Genomic DNA, 13,746 nt, shown 5'->3' on the forward strand with positions numbered 1-13,746 from the left:
GAGAAAGGACCAGAGAAAATATTTGAAGAGATTGTAGTCAAAAACTTCCCTAACATGGGAAAGGAAATAGCCACCCAAGTCCAGGAAGCACAGAGAGTCCCATACAGGATAAACCCAAGGAGAAACACGCTGAGGCACATAGTAATCAAATTGGCAAAAATTAAAGACAAAGAAAAATTATTGAAAGCAGCAAGGGAAAAATGACAAATAACATACGAGGGAACTCCCATAAGGTTAACAGCTGATTTCTCAGCAGAAACCCTACAAGCCAGAAGGGAGTGGCATGATATACTTAAAGTGATGAAAGGGAAGAACCTACAACCAAGATTACTCTACCTGGCAAGGATCTCATTCACATTCGATGGAGAAATCAAAAGCTTTACAGACAAGCAAAAGCTAAGAGAATTCAGCACCACCAAACCAGCTCTACAACAAATGCTAAAGGAATTTCTCTAAGTGGGAAACAAAAGAGAAGAAAAGGACCTACAAAAACAAACCCAAAACAATTAAGAAAATGGTAATAGGAACATACATATCGATAATTACCTTAAACATGAATGGATTAAATGCTCCAACCAAAAGACACAGGCTTGCTGAATGGACACAAAAACAAGACCCATATATATGCTATCTACAAGAGACCCACTTCAGGCCTAGGGACACATACAGACTGAAAGTGAGGGGATGGAAAAAGATATTCCATGCAAATGGAAATCAAAAGAAAGCTGGAGTAGCTATACTCATATCAGATAAAATAGACTTTAAAATAAAGAATGTTACAAGAGACAAGGAAGGACACTACATAATGATCAAGGGATCAATCCAAGAAGAAGATATAACAATTATAAATATATATGCACCCAACATAGGAGCACCTCAATACATAAGGCAACTGCTAACAGCTATAAAAGAGGAAATCAACAGTAACACAATAATAGTGGGGGACTTTAACACCTCACTTACACCAATGGACAGATCATCCAAAATGAAAATGAATAAGGAAACAGAAGCTTTAAATGACACAATAGACCAGATAGATTTAATTGATATTTATAGGACATTCCATCAAAAACAGCACATTACACTTTCTTCTCAAGTGCGCCCGGAACATTCTCCAAGATAGATCACATCTTGGGTCACAAATCAAGCCTCAGTAAATTTAAGAAAATTGAAATCATATCAAGCATCTTTTCTGACCACAACGCTACGAGATTAGAAATGAATTACGGGAAAAAAACGTAAAAAACACAAACACATGGAGACTAAACAATACGTTACTAAATAACCAAGAGATCACTGAAGAAATCAAAGAGGAAATCAAAAAATACCTAGAGACAAATGACAATGAAAACACAATGATCCAAAACCTATGGGATGCAGCAAAAGCAGTTCTAAGAGGGAAGTTTAGAGCTATACAAACCTACCTAAAGAAACAAGAAAAATCTCAAACAATCTAACCTTACACCTAAAGCAACTAGAGAAAGAAAAACAAACAAAATCCAATGTTAGCAGAAGGAAAGAAATCATAAAGATCAGAGCGGAAATAAATGAAATAGAAACAAAGAAAACAATAGCAAAGATCAATAAAACTAAAAGCTGGTTCTTTGAGAAGATAAACAAAATTGATAAACCATTAGCCAGACTCATCAAGAAAAAGAGGGAGAGGACTCAAATCAATCAGAAATGAAAAAGGAGAAGTTACAACAGACACCACAGAAATATAAAGCATCCTAAGAGACTACTACAGGCAACTCTATGCTAATAAAATGGACAACCTGGAAGAAATGGACAAATTCTTAGAAAGGTATAACCTTCCAAGACTGAACCAGGAAGAAACAGAAAATATGAACAGACCAATCACAAGTAATGAAATTGAAACTGTGATTAAAAATCTTCCAACAAACAAAAGTCCAGGACCAGATGGTTTCACAGGTGAATTCTATCAAACATTTAGAGAAGAGCTAACACCCATCCTTCTCAAACTCTTCCAAAAAATTGCAGAGGAAGGAACACTCCCAAACTCATTCTATGAGGCCATCATCACCCTGATACCAAAACCAGACAAAGATACTACAAAAAAAGAAAACTACAGACCAATATCACTGATGAATACAGATGCAAAAATCCTCAACAAAATACTAGCAAACAGGGCTTCCCTGGTGGCTCAGTGGTTGAGAATCCGCCTGCCAATGCAGGGGACACGGGTTCGATCCCTGGTCCGGGAGGATCCCACATGCCGTGGAGCAACTGAGCTCGTGTGCCACAACTGCTGAGCCTGTGTGCCGCAACTATTGAAGCCCACGCGCCTAGAGCCTGTACTCTGCAATGAGAGAGGCCACTGCAATGAAAAGTCCACGCGCCGCAACGAGGAGTAGCCCCCGCTCGTCGCCAACTGGGGAAAGCCCGCGTGCAGCAGCAAAGACCCAACACAGCTAAAAATAAAATAAAATAAATAAATAATTAATTAATTTTAAAAAATACTAGCAAACAGTATCCAACAACACACTAAAAGGATCATACACCACAATTAAGTGGGATTTATCCCAGGGATGCAAGGATTCTTTAATATATGCAAATCAATCAATGTGATACACCATATTAACAAATTCAAGAATAAAAACCATATGATCATCTCAATAGATGCAGAAAAAGCTTTTGACAAAATTCAACACACATTTATGATAAAAACTCTCCAGAAAGTGGGCACAGAGGGAAACTACCTCAACATAATAAAGGCTATATATGACAAACCCACAGCTAACATCATTCTCAATGGTGAAAAACTGAAAGCATTTCCTCTAAGATCAGGAACGAGACAAGGATGTCCACTCTCACCACTGTTATTCAACATAGCTTTGGAAGTCCTAGCCACGGCAATCAGAGAAGAAAAAGAAATAAAAGGAATCCAAATTGGAAAAGAAGAAGTAAAACTGTCACTGTTTGCAGATGACATGATACTATACATAGAGAATCCTAAAACTGCCACCAGAAAACTACTAGAGCTAATTAATGAATTTGGTAAAGTTTCAGGATACAAAATTAATGCACAGAAATCTCTTGCATTCCTATACACTAATGATGAAAAATCTGAAAGAGAAATTATGGAAACACTCCCATTTACCATTGCAACAAAAAGAATAAAATACCTAGGAATAAACCTACCTAGGGAGACAAAAGACCTGTATGCAGAAAACTATAAGACACTGATGAGAGAAATTAAAGATGATACCAACAGATGGAGAGATATACCATGTTCTTGGATTGGAAGAATCAATATTGTGAAAATGACTATACTACCCAAAGCAATCTACAGATTCAATGCAATCCCTATCAAATTACCAATGGCATTTTTTACGGAACTAGAACAAATCATCTTAAAATTTGTATGGAGACACAAAAGACCCCGAATAGCCAAAGCAGTCCTGAGGGAAAAAAACGGAGCTGGAGGAATCAGACTCCCTGACTTCAGACTATACTACAAAGCTACAGTAATCAAGACAATATGGTACTGGCACAAAAACAGAAACATAGATCAATGGAACAAGATAGAAAGCCCAGAAATAAACCCACGTACCTATGGTCAACTAATCTATGACAAAGGAGGCAAAGATATACAATGGAGAAAAGACAGTCTCTTCAATAAGTGGTTCTGGGAAAACTGGACAGCTACATGTAAAAGAATGAAATTAGAATACTCCCTAACACCATACACAAAAATAAACTCAAAATGGATTAGAGACCTAAATGTAACACTGGACACTATAAAACTCTTAGAGGAAAACATAGGAAGAACACTCTTTGACATAAATCACAGCAAGATCTTTTTCGATCCACCTCCTAGAGTAATGGAAATAAAAACAAAAATAAATAAATGGGACCTAATCAAACTTACCAAGCTTTTGCACAGCAAAGGAAACCATAAACAAGACAAAAAGACAACCTTCAGAATGATAGAAAATATTTGCAAACGAGTCAACTGACAAAGGATTAATCTCCAAAATATATAAACAGCTCATTCAGCTCAATATTAAAGAAACAAACACCCCAATCCAAAAATGGGCAGAAGACCTAAGTAGACATTTTTCCAAAGAAGACATACAGACGGCCACGAAGCACATGAAAAGATGCTCAACATCACTAATTATTAGAGAAATGCAAATCAAAACTACAATGAGGTATCACCTCACTCCTGTTAGAATGGGCATCATCAGAAAATCTACAAACAACAAATGCTGGAGAGGGTGTGGAGAAAAGGGAACCCTCTTGCACTGTTGGTGGGAACGTAAATTGATACAGCCACTATGGAGAACAATATGGAGGTTCCTTAAAAAACTAAAAATAGAACTACCATATGACCCAGCAATCCCACTACTGGGCATATACCCAGAGCAAACCATAATTCAAAAAGACACATGCACCCCAATGTTCATTGCAGCACTATTTACAGTAGCCAGGTCATGGAAGCAACCTAAATGCCCATCGACAGACGAATGGCTAAAGAAGATGTGGTACATATATACAATGGAATATTACTCAGCCCTAAAAAGGAACGAAATTGAGTCATTTGTTGAGACGTGGATGGATCTAGAGACTGTCATACAGAGTGAAGTAAGTCAGAAAGAGGAAAACAAATATCGTATTTTAACGCATGTATGTGGAACCTAGAAAAATGGTACAGATGAACTGGGTTGCAGGGCAGAAGTTGAGACACAGATGTAGAGAACAAACGTATGGACACCAAGGGGGGAAAACTGCGGTGGGGTGGGGATGGTGGTGTGCTGAATTGGGCGATTAGGATTGACATGTATACAGTGATGTGTATCAAATTGATGACTGATTACAAATAAATTAATTAATTAATTAAATGGAAAGGAAGGAATAAGAGGGGGAAATATAAAAGCCAAACCAGTAGACCTAGACACTGATGTCATTGGTAGTGTGTATGGGAAACATTCAGAAATGACCCAAGTTCTCAAGTCTCAGTCATTGCAAGATGGCAAAAGTAAGGAAATCAGGAATAGTTGGTTAGAAAAGGAAGGAAAAATATGAAGGGTGTGGTTTAGGATACGTGGAGCTTAAAGCCCTGAACATACATAGAGACCAGCAGTAAGGGGTTGGAAATGTGGAACTGAGAGATACCAGGGAAAGGCTGCCATCCTGGTTTGCTCCTACTGCCCTGGCATCACATCCAGTTTCACATTTGTTCCAGACAACAATTTCCCAGTTTGGGCAATAAATTATATGCCCACATTATATCTGAGGGAGAAAGTAAAAAGATTAGGGAAAAGCTCATAGCACAGAACATTGGGCAATGCCCACTGATAGGTAAGAAGAGAAGGAATAAAAACAGTTATGGAAACAGGAAAACACAATCAGAGAAGTAGGAATGTATATTCAGAGACGTGAAGGAGGAGCGTGACTGCGGAAAGATGGTCAGCTTTGATGTGATCTTCAGAGGCCCCAGGAGAGAGATTCCATCAAGTGGTGGATTATTAAAGGTCCAATTTTTTTTATTTTGTCGTTCAAGAAAGTAACAAGTTAGAGGATAGTTTGTTTTCTAATGCTAAGTATATTTGCTGACTGAGGGGAAGGAACTAGCAGAGATGAATTGGGAGAAGATAGAAGTAAAAGCCAAGATAATGAAAAGAGCGAGGTCTCATAGGAAGTGAGGACAGGAGGGAAGGAAATGGTAGAGACAGGAATTAAAACATATATATAAATGGAGCTTTTCTTAAGAATGGATGAAGGCAGAAAATGTTTGAAGCAATGAGAGGTTACGGTGAGAGAAGAAAGGAAGACAAAATGAAGGCACTGTCACTCCCTGCAGTCAGGAGTGGCCCTTATTTATTGAGTGTGGTTGTGCCTGACCACTTGGATTCAAATCCCAGCTCTGCCACCAATTCTGTTATTTCGAGCAAGTTATCTGACCTCTCTGTGCTTCTATTTCCTCATCTATAATGAGGATAATCATCATTGCTGTGAGGTTGAGTGTATACAAGCAAAAGTGCTTAGAATAGTAATGCTTACTGAGTGCTTACATAATAAGCACTCAATTGTTATTATTTGCATAGTATTGTTTGTAACCACCCTGCCTCACATGATCATTGGAGCTCCCTAAATGTCCCATGAAAGAATGAAATCAGAATCAAGATAATCTGCTGGAAGCTAGGATGTGTGAAGGTTGTTGAAGAATAAAGATCAAGTAGATGAGAATTCTAGAATTCTACAGGAGGCAAATTAAAATGACTAATAATCAAGGTCCTGGTTAAGGGGGAGACCCCTAAAGCCAAAGAAAGTTGATGGTGACTGGCAAGTGATAAGGATAAAGGGAAGTCTCGGTAGGTGTAAGGGGATGTGAGGGGAAGAACAGAGCAAGCTAAATGATTAACTCTTCAATATTCCCACATAATGAAATGCCTTAGTTATCCCCATAGGGTCTGGGAGATCACATTAAGACAACACATAACAGAAAAGCATTCGCTGAGTATGCACACACACGGAAACCAGAGGAAGATGCAAAATATCTTTGCTTTCCCATAATGTCATCCTTCAGTTAATTCAGTCCACCTCAGATAAGCATCTAAAGTTCCACTCTCTCTCTCTGGATTTCCTTCCTCTTCCCTCTCTCTCTGCCCCACTGCATCTCATTGGTCCTTTTCTACCCCCTTCCCCTCCTTCCAAGTCCCAGCTCCACACAAGTGGGCCAATATTCCTGTGTAAAGAGGCTTCAGGACCTTCAAATCTTCCTCGGTTTACACTGACAATATCTTAGAGCAAACTTATTACTACATTAATAAAATCTCTACCTCTTTATTCCAATCTACAAAAGACCCCCTTCATACCTAAGATGAGAAAAGAAATAGAAGGTGACAGGTGCAAAGAAAATCCTGTCCTGTCAGGTAACCATTTTAAATACAAAGTTTGTCCCAGCCTCTAGAACAGTGTCTAAACATGATAGTCCCCTAATAAATGTTGGATGGATGAATAAATGAATAAACACAAACTCCAAAGTAAAACATGACTGACTTGAACATTAATGACTGTTGGCATCCATAATAGTCTCTCCTGAGCCTTTTGCTTGCTAACTCACTTCGTTAGACTGATTGCATCGAGTCCCAATTTTTCACACCTCCCTGTATCCACACCCTTTGGTAGTTGCCGTCTCACATTGACTCTGGACTTGGCCATGTGATGTGCTTTGGAGAATGAGAAAGCAGCAAATATGACTGAGCAGAAGCTAAAAAACCGCTTATACATGAAGTGCCGCTAACATGAGAACAAGCCTGAGCTAACCTGCTGGAGGAATGTGACAAACACAGGAAGGACAGACGAACTGTCCCTGTCAAGGTCATCCTAGGCCCACCAGCCACCAGCCTACCCACCAGCTGATCCCATATTCAAGATCAGCAGCACCAAATTCATGAAATATAATAAATGATTTTTGTTTGAAACCACAAAGTTTGGAGTTATTAAGCAGCAATAGCTAACTGATACACTTCCAAACCCCAAATCCCCCTCTGGTGACATTAGACTGGCAGCCCCACTGCACCACTTTGAGGGGTGGGAGCACCATTCACATCATAATCTATGTCGTGCAATGCAGAGCCTTTATGGCCGCATGCAGCAGTACCGCTGGGACAGCACCAGAAGAAGTTAACACCCTCTCTCTCCTGCTTGCCCTTCACCTTTAATTACACAGGGAGAAAGGGAAAAGAAAGTGAAAGGCAGTTTGAGCTACCAAAACTAACTGCATATTGCAAAAGGAACCATTTCGCTTGACTGAACACTTCCCAACAAGTTTCAGCTCCTGAGCATTTTAAACACAGATAGAAAACAATATAAATAATGTATGCGTGTGTGTATACGTGTATATACACATACATACATATATATCTACATGGCTGTTAGTGAATCATTTGCAAGGAACATTTTGAATGTTAAAATGGCGTGAATTTCTACACTCCTTCTTTCTGGCTTTCCAGGCACCAGTCCCATCAATCTCTAAACCCTGACACCAGGCAGTTCATTGTTTTTCAAATTTATGACATTTTTCAGTCCATTGTTTTTAAACTGTCACCCTCAGTGGGTAGCTGGCACAACTCATTGCTACTCTCAGCTCCCACCAAGCTCATCACCCTAGGAGTGATGTGCTAGCAAATTTTTCAGTTGACTGAGCTCCAGGATGGTAAATACTCTCCGTGTGCTTCCTCTGATGACATCATTAGTTTTGTCCTCCAACCTTACCCAAAACAGAAATAATTAAGATTGTGATTGTCCATCCCAAACACATAATGAAAATGAGGGAAACTGAAAATAGAACCAGTCATTCTATCCAACCTCTTAGTGGGATGGAAGACTAACTCTCTCCCAGACATCCCATTAGTTTTATGTCATCGTTGCAAAAGTGTCTCTAATATTGTAGGATCTATCTGGTCTATTGAGAGATTATTCTGTATGTGGTTCTCAGTTTAAACCAGCTTATTTTGATCTGCTGAATTTTATCATTTATTTTCTGAAATGCATAACTTATGGACTTAATTCTCATCTCAGGAAATGGCCTGATTTCTCCAAGTGTTCTCAAACTAATTATATGGAGTTCAGCGAATGTGAGAGTCAGTTCTTCCTCTCTGTCCTCGCCTGGACATTAGGCATGATCTTAGTTTGGAGTATGTGCCTGAACGGAGGAATCAGAAAACCAGGTCCAGCTGACTCTGCCCCTTACCAGGGTGAGGCCCTGCACAAGTCACAATCATGTCTGATCCTCAGGGTCCTTATCTACAAAATGAGGATTTGGATGATTTCCAAGGCTCCTTTTAGCACTGAAAGCTTATTATATTATCCACAGATTTTTGTGATATTTCCTTTTACTTTAGTAGAGAGCATACACTTATTTCAACATTTACGGCATTTCCCATCGGCATATCTCCTTATCTAATTGTGTGCCTGGATAAAATTTTCATGAGTATATTTTTAGTTCCCCCTTCCATCTTGGGGTTGGAAGGGTTTGAAAAGTACTTGGGCAATTCAATCATTCAACAAACATTTATTGAGCACTTATTATGTGCCAGACCCTAGACTAGGGGCTTGGGAAAATAAAATGAAAGTGATTATAATACTGATGTTCCTAATTATTTCTCTACAAAAACACTGAATGAGAGACTTGGTCTCAGCCTCAACCCAAAGTACACATCTAGTCTAAGAAAATGTTTAATTCAAAAGATCATTATGTTATACCAGACCCAAGAAGAGGCTAAAAACTTTTGCTAAAATGGTATTGGCAATATACACCCTCTGGTCCATTTTAAAGAGATAGTGTGAAAGTGATCTGAGTTCTGAGAACTACTTAAATTAATTAAGCTGTCTAGCCAGTGTCTGGTACAGTAGAGAAGAACTATTGTAATTTTTATCTTCCTACACCTCCTTCCTTTCTTTCCATCTCTTTTTCCCTAAAATTAATCTGACTTCTCTCTCACTCTTCCTACCCTAACTGTACTCAAAGGGTACACCATTGAAGCAGCAAAATCACCAGGCATCTTCTTCATTCCCACTTTCAATACTAGCGAAAGACAACTGCCTTCTTTGCTTCTAACCTAACCACATTCGCAACCTTTTGTTCAGTACATGCTTACACCAACATGACCTGGAAACCAAGTAGGTGAAAGGAAATCTGGTAGTATCCATAGTTTGCTGTGTATTAAGAAAGCTGCAGAAGTCTGATATTACCCAGGAAGCCGAATAATTCACATTGGCAGGAAAATTCTATATCTGCTGTTCTCCACTCCCTGACAAGGCTCAGTAAGATTGAATCTGTTGTGTGACCACAACATATTTACATAACAGATTTTTTCTCTGCTTTTGTGTTGCTCTAACTAATTGATTTAGAATGCAACTCTAATCTCCAGTGCCCCTCCCCCCAGGAACTAATTCTATTAGAATTCAAGTATAATGAAGACTCATTAGTAGTGGTGTATAAGTCATTAGAAAAGATAATTTACCACACAGAGAAAATAAATAATTAAATGGCTTTAAAACACAGTATTTGGCCATACTTATTTAATGAAATATATTCTAAGGACAAAAAGAAAAAAATCCCTTAACCTCTATTTAGTAATCTAATTGCTGGTAGTAATATTGGTGTAGTTATTTTTAACTATTCATATATGTAGTATGATAATGCTATAGAAAAGTATACTGCTGTTATTAAGAATCAAGTTTTCAGAAAAGAGCCAAATGTGTAATTTTTTAAGTAAAAACTCTACAAAGTTAAATTTGAATTGGAAATTTCAGAATGAACTCATGGGCTTTTTCAATGCACATTACTCAGCTCTTGTCTACTGAAAAGGCTTGAAAGCCACAACAGCCCAGTAATGAGCACCCCTATTGACCATATTTGGGACTCAGATATTACAAACCACTAAAAAGAACCAGGACTCCTTGGAGAAAAAGCAGATTCCAGGCCTAGGGCAGGAAATAATACAAGATGAGTTTGGAACACTTTGTTGCTCTAGAAAGCGAGGAAACCATCAAAGTTTAAAGGGACTTGTCAACAAGTCACAGAAACCAACTTAAGGGAAATCTCACTGGCCAGAAATGGGACAATGTGAACATCAAAGAGAATAATGATTGCAATTGGTTGAAATACAATGAATATATAAAAATCCATGATGAAACTTTTTAAAAAGACCTTTGAAGAGAATAAATTTAGAATTTATCTTGCCTGTCTTAAAAAAAAAGACTTTATTTTGGAATACCAAATAGCTCTAATTGATGAGAGAAAGCTCTTCTTTTCAGAAGAATTCCAACTAATAAATATAGCAGGAATTACAGCATTAGAAAATCACCATTTGCAACCCTTAATAGAATCATTGTTCAGGCAACCATCCATAGTTGGCAAAACAATTAGGTAAAAGGATAATGATAACCAGATATCCATGGGGTACCAAAGTAACACCTCACTGATTATAAGGGGGAACATGTAACTTCACAACAGAAGGATCAGACGATCACTCTTAGCATCTCTAAAACCAGAGGACAATATGTACATCCTGATATAATATGAAGTACCCAACTCCACCTATGACATATTCTTGTCAAAATGTTGAATCTGAACTTGAGACTTTAACTTCCAGTTTATGGAAAATTCAAGGGAAAGAAGAACAGGTTAAAAGCTACCATTCAGAAACAATCAGACAAATCAGAATGAGGGTTATTCTCCATGACAACTAACCTGGACTTTTCAACAAGTCAATGACATGAGTAAAAAGGGTAGGTAAGGATACTGTTAAAGATTTTAAAGGACTCAAGAGACATAACAATCAGATGTGTGTGCCTTATTTGCATTCTACCTCAAACAAACCAATTGCTAAAATAAAAAAGGACATTTTTGAGAAATTCAAACATGGACTGGATATTAAATGACACTAAGGAAATATTGCTAATTTGGGGGGGGGCTGTAATGCCATTATATATGCCATTATTATGTGATACAGTGGTTAAGAAGATATTCTTGGGACTTCCCCGGTGGCATGGTGGTTAAGAATCCACCTGTCGATGCAGGGGACACGGGTTCGAGCCCTGGTCCGGGAAGATCCCACATGCCACGGAGCAACTAAGGCCATGCGCCACAACTACTGAGCCTGCACTCTAGAGCCCGCGAGCCACAACTACTGAAGCCCACGTGCTACTACTACTGAAGCCCGCGCCTAGAGCCCGGGCTCCACAACAAGAGAAGCCACCGCAGTGAGAAGCCCATGCACCACAACGAAGAGTAGCCCCAGCTCGCTGCAACTAGAGAAAGCCTGTGCACAGCAACGAAGACCCAATGCAACCAAAAATTAATTAATTAATTAATTTTTAAAAAAGAAGAAAATATTCTTATTTTTAAAGATATATAAATACATTTAGGGTTTCCCTGGTGGCTCAGTGGTTAAGAATCCGCCTGCCAATGCAGAGGACACGGGTTCGAGCCCTTGTCCGGGAAGATCCCACATGCCGCGGAGCAACTAAGCCCCTGCGTCACAACTACTGAGCCTGCGCTCTAGAGCCCGGGCTCCACAAGAAGAGAAGCCACCGCAGTGAGAAGCCAGTGCTCTACAATGAAGAGTAGCCCCCCGCTGGCCGCAACTAGAGAAAGCCCGGGTGCAGCAATGAAGACCCAGTGCAGCCAAAAATAAATAAATACATACATTTATAAATACATTTAAATATTTAGGGGCAAAAAATATCAGATTGTCCAGGTTTTGCTTTAAAATTCTTCAGCCAAAAAAAAAGAAGCAGCAGCAAATGTGGCAATGTTAATAATTGTTTAAGGTGAGTATACAGAGCTTCATTATACTATTTTTCAACTTCTATATCTTCGAATTTTTCATACATAAAAATTTAAGAATAAAGTTTCTTAAAATATGATGAAAAACAAAGCCCCTTGCCTCCTGGAGACTACTTTATGATGACTTCAATTATTTTGGGTATAGAAAATGACTGCTGGCTTTCAGAATCTCTCTACAAACATCTGAAGTCTTAATTCCCTGGTGAATATTTTGGTATTCCCTGTAGTTGTTTTTCCCAAATTTGACATTATACTTCTTATGAAATCTTCCTTGCCCTAAGACCCACATCAACTTCCACCTCCTTCACTAAATCTATTCATTCATTCAATGAACAACTATTGGGTGACTTCAATGTGCTGGATCCTGCTTTAGACACAGGAGATATATTATAGAAGCAATAAAGACAAGCTCTTGACAAGTTCTCTGTGACAGAGACAAGTAAACAGGAAATTACAGTGCACAGAGAAGCAAGCTATGATAGGGAAGCTGGAGAGTACCACAGGAGAGGGACCTACCCCAGTCTGGATGGAGTGACTTGCGCACTGAGACCTGAAGATCCAGTAGGAATGAGCTAGGGGTCGGGAGATCAAGCGTAGTCCAGGCATAGGGAACAGCAAGTGCAAAAGAACAGCAGTAAATGAAAACAAGCCATGTTCTTAAAACTTGTGATAGTTAATTTTATGTGTCCACTTGATTGGGCCATGAGGTGCCCAGATATTTGGCCAAACATTACTGTGTTTATGAGGGTGTTTCTAGATGAGATTGACATTTGAATTGATAGACTGAGTAAAGCAGACTGCTCTCCCTAATGTGTGAGAGCCTCATCCAATCAACTGAAGACCTAAATAGAACAGAAAAGGCTGAGTAAAAGAAAATTTCACTTGCCTGACGTTTTGAGCTGGGACGTTAGTCTTTTCCTGCCCTCAGACTGGAACTTTCACTATCAGCTATCCTAGTTCCCCAGCCTTTGATTCAGACTGAAACTGTAGCACTGTTTCTCCTGGATCTCCAGCTTGATGACTGCAGATGTGAGGACTTCTCAGCCTCTATAATTATGTGAGCCAATTCATCATCATCATCATCATCAAAATTTATTATATATATATATTGATATATATACACACATACATACACAATTGACCCTTGAACAACATGAGTTTGAACAGCATGGGTCCACTTATATGGGGATTTTTTTCAATGAATACTATAGCACTAAACAGTCTGAGGTTGCTTGAATTGGGGATTTGGCACTGAGGATACAGGGGACTGACTGTGAAATTGTACTTGGATTTTTGACTGTGCAAGGGTCAGCGCCCCTAACTCCCATATTGTTCAAGGTCAACTGCATGTTGCATGTATGTGTGTGTATATAAAAATAAATGTGTGTGAGTATGTGCGTATATATATTTGGTTCTGTTTC

This window comes from Balaenoptera acutorostrata, chromosome 11 (assembly GCF_949987535.1).
Source record: "Balaenoptera acutorostrata chromosome 11, mBalAcu1.1, whole genome shotgun sequence".
Lineage (NCBI taxonomy): Eukaryota > Metazoa > Chordata > Mammalia > Artiodactyla > Balaenopteridae > Balaenoptera > Balaenoptera acutorostrata.